Raw genomic sequence first — 5000 nt, forward strand, 5'->3', positions numbered from 1 at the left:
AAACAAAAAACATTCTGTTTGCTTGAGATGCTTTCTCTGGCCCGGTTGCCAGGCAACCAGAGGAAGTCTTGCTCACCTGTTGCTATCAAGTTAATCGCCAATTAGAGGATCAAAGACACACAGGGCAGAAGACGGCACAAGAAGCCTCCGTACAGAAGCAGTGAAGGAAAACATTTCATGCAATTATGAACAAATCCAACTGGAAAGCTAAATAAGGCTTAACATTAATGGGAATGGCAAGGTGTTAATGATAGGGTTGGTGTAACGTTGAATGCTAAATGCTGGTAATGTACTGCTTGTCGGGCTTTTATTACTGGTATACTATCATTATGTGCTTTAGAAACAGTGTGTATGAGTAGTCGTGGCCAGAACACAAACTAAAGGCAGAGAGAGACAGAGACAATAATCATTTTGGCTCGCTGCTAAATGAGACTACTGTGTGTATGGCTGTCTGTCTGTTTGTTTGTAGCTGTGTCTCAAATCGAGAACTTGCACACTTCACACACTGACTGTAGGAGCCATATGAGTCCTTTATAGTATTTAGTTTTATATTTTAGTTTGTGTGACTTGTTGTTGTTATTGGTGATTGCATTTGTATTGAATTGTCCCGAAGTGGGACATTGTAATTTGTTTTTGAGTGTGCCCCCTATAGGTCAGGCACTAATTGACCATAGCATAAAGGTGTGCCAGGCCAAGGAGAGTGGAGAGTTCCGGCCTGCGAATACCATTATTGACCGTGAGCGAGAGAACGTGAACATGACGTGAACCTGTCGTGAACCTGTCGTGAACCTGACGGGACCGTGGCGAGGAAACGCAACTGAGCTGAACCAACAAACAAAGAAACAAAGACAAAACTTCAATGCTTTAATTTACATCTGATGTTAGAAATAAACAAAGTCATCTTCATTATAGCCACGTCTCATGGACTCTATTTTCACGCGTTCAACAAGGCAAACCCCGGAACTCACAAGAAATGGTAAAACAATTGACAAGTTTTAGCCATTACACTGACTTTCAGTGCGTAGGCTGGTCACACTGACAAAATCAGCAGAATTTAGGGCACTGAAATTACCTGGATTGCGCCCTGCAAACGGTAAAAAAACGGACTAAATGGACGAGATGGCGGATGCTATAACACGCTAGTTTTTGCAACTCCTGAAATAAAAACCCATGGCAACCGGAAAAAAAATTCAGAACATGTTTAACTTTACTCAACACATTAATACTATGGTACAGTGTAATTGTCAAGTCATATGGCTCGCTGTGTTCAAAGTTGGTAATTATAATCCTCTACACCACTGATTCCATTTCTTCTGGTTGTTATGGGATACCAATGTTTTCCTCACCACATTTCTGCCAAAGTGGATTCACTTTGGTATTCACTTTGAGACAACACTAAAGGAACACTTACCGGAACACACTAAAGATGTAAGTGTGTATGGCGCACTACGCACTGTATTGCAGTGTACTTCGTAAAGTACTCAATTTGAGACACAGCCTGTGTCTCTCTGTGTTTGGTGTGTGACGGTCTTGGTGCGACCACACATAAAAGATGCTCACCTGCCCCGTATTAGCAACCGCTAACACACACAAAAACACATGGTTTTGCACACACACTCACACACAACTGATTGCACAAACTTCCACAAAGTTGGAACCATTTATTTAAATAAACTTAGTTGGTGCACCAACAGGTTATATTCCTGAAGACTGCTTATTTCTGTCCTCTGCTGATTAGAGGCTTAGCAGGTGTCCTGGATATTTTGAAGAGTATATTCAAACATTTATATTTGAACCATCACTCTGTCTCTGAACTGTTTGGCCAAACCTTCATTTTGAAGGAAACCCAAGGTTCGGCCCATCAAAGTGTGTGTGTGTGTGTGGGGGGGGGGTTGTGTATGGTTGTCTGCCTGTTTGTGTGTGTGTGTGTGTGTGTGTGTGTGTGCATGTTGGTCTGTATCTCTCTGTGTATTTGAGCATTACTCTAACATGATCTGTGACCTTAATCTAACCATAGAGTTAACACAGAAGATCGTGGTTAACAGGAGTACAAGCCTGGGGTGCTATAAAAACAATGATATGATAATGATAGTACAAAATCATTAATACGTATAAGAATTATAATGTAATTTACCCAGAGAATTATAATTGCAAACAGTTAGAAATATTGTATTTGATGTGTAATGTAGCCTATAAAATATATTGGATGCTGCTTTTTTGAAGAAATATTTCAATAGAAAATTGCGTTTGCCACCGCAAATAAGCATATAAATGAAACGGACTTGAACTGATATAGACAAGGAAATGCACTTCTTGGAACACCTTTGAACATTTCTCACAGAATAACACTCACGGGGAGAGGCCTAGTTCCTAGTTTTTCTCTAAAGCGACAACATAACTTTCATCTCTTCCTCCCTCGCTCTCTCTCTCCCACCTCTCTTTGTGCTGTCTGCTTTCCACTGGTCTGTGAAATGAGATATTGATCTTCAGCCCACCTGAAATGGCAAGGCCCTGGTGTACTAACTCCAAGGAGCTATCTCTTTCACACACACACACACACACACACAATCCCGTCACAATCCTGTCTCACTTGTCCACCTCACCTCACTGCAGTGATCTGAACAGCGGGGTGCGGAGCAGGTGAACAGGTCGAACAGGGGAATGCTTCCTCCTTCCTTTCCAAGTCACCGCACCTCACCTGGCATTCCCTCTCTTCTCTCTTCCTCTCTTTTTTCCAGAGCAAAAAAATCAAGAAAGAGAAAACATCTCTCTATTTTTTTCTCCTACCCCCCCATTACACCCTGTGATCAACTGGACGAGAGGACAAACCAGAATGAGGTTGGGAGGTGCTTGCCTACAGCTTACCACTTCCAGTTTGGAGTCATTGCTCCTCTACATACATACATACCTACACACATACATGTACATACATACATACACACATACAGTACATACATACACACATACACACACGCATATTTACATACATAACCTGGGCTGAGCCCTGTGCCCCTGCCTGTAGCTTACCCCTTCGTGGGCTGAACTGTACCAGAGGCTAATCCAGGGAAAGAAGAGTGTGGGCAAGAGTGTCCTGCCCCCTCCGTGGTCGATACGGTGCTCTGGCTGTGTTGTCCATAACAGGTTCCAAACACAGGGACTGGCCTATAGCTCTGTTGACTCAGGAGCACAGGGTGTAGCGGGTCGATGGTAAAGGGCTTTAGTGACGGGGTTTGGGGCTCATACCGAGCAACGTGCCGGCAGTGCTTGCTTCCTTAATGTGATCCACAGCAACAACGTTTTCTGAGGCGGAGTGTGTGTGTGTGTGTGTGGAGGGGGGCTAGAGGACAACCATCAGAAACTACACTTATCCTCTTGACGTCAGTGCAAGATAGGTGTTAAGGACAGCCCCCCCACATCCACCCTGCTAGACTGGCGGCATCTGTTGGAGTCGGCCTTCCTAAATCCTCCCCCCTCACACACACACTCACACAGACACACACACACACACACACATGACCCCCTGCTTGCAAATAAATTGTGCTGTTTAATCGGCAGCTGGTGTGCTCCTCCAACATGCCAGGGTGCTGCTTTTGTGACGTACATATGCACACACACTCACACCACACATGCGCGCGTGCACACACACACACACACACATATAATGTCATTTACATGAGTGAATGTGTGACACACTGTACATCAGAGAATGATCTTGGACACACACACCTACAAACACTGTAATTCACTTTACCATAGTGGCAAATTATTTACAGCCCACATAAACGACCACATAAACACCCTGGCATGCACACGAACATTCACACGCACACACGAACTATTTCTCCCTCTCTCACACACATTCACATACACACACACACACACACATACAGACTCACAAATCTCTCTCTCTCACACACACACGCAGTCAATGTCACTCACTGTCCCACACTGGCTGGGAGCCACTCTCATCCGCAGGAGTCACCTTGTAATAAACGCCGAGCTTGATGCCAGCTCCTGCCCCCACCTCCCTGCAGCCAGCTTGATGGACAGGCTGTGCTGCCACATTCACACGGACACCGACACCGACACCAGCCACGACTGCCACCGCAGACAGGAAGGCCCAGAAGCAAGCGACACAGGCCTGGGCTGTGTGTGTGTGTGTGTGTGTGTGTGAGCGTAGAAGATGAATATTCCCCTTTCAAACACACACACACACACACACACATATACGTATATATATATATTAGTGCTGTCAAACGATTCAAATATTTAATCGCGATTAATCGCATTTTTGTCATAGTTAACTCAAAATTAATCACGATTAAATTAATCTAAATTAATCGCAATCGCAATTTTTTTCTATTCTTAATGTCCCTTCAATTATTTTTTTCCATCATTTTTATTTTATTTGAATGCTCTTCTCAACATGGAGAAGTGGATTGGTTTGCTTTAAGCAATGTTTTATCCTATTGAAAAACAACATTGACAAACATGGCGGTACAAAATAAAATTATAAAGTGCACATTTAAGATAAACTCAGCCTATAGTGCAGTTAAACAATGGCTTAATATTTTTTTTTTAAGTTTGCTGTGAACATAGAAGTCAGGCCTCTTATTTCAAAAACAATAAACCGTAACAGTTAGGTTACCAATAAGAGGTAAGACAACTACTTCTGTGCTTTCAACCAGCTGCCTGTTGACATTTTCACAGTAAAGCTCGCTTCTTTTAAAGGTAAACTTTCTATTCAGAAGCTTTTTATCATCCATTTCGCCGTATCGCGCTCATCATTCACTCAAACGTGACGTTAGCCTACTACACAGTATGGGAGGGCAAAAACAACGTTCATCTAAAAAAAAATAATAATAATTTTTACAACACGTTAATAACGCGTTAAATTGACAGCACTAATATATATATATATGTGTGTGTGTGTGTGTTTCTGTGGGAGTGTGTGTGAGTACATGTGTGTGTTTCTGCGTGAGCGTGTGTGTGTGCATACA

The sequence above is a fragment of the Sprattus sprattus genome, assembly GCF_963457725.1.
Source record: "Sprattus sprattus genome assembly, chromosome: 14".
Lineage (NCBI taxonomy): Eukaryota > Metazoa > Chordata > Actinopteri > Clupeiformes > Clupeidae > Sprattus > Sprattus sprattus.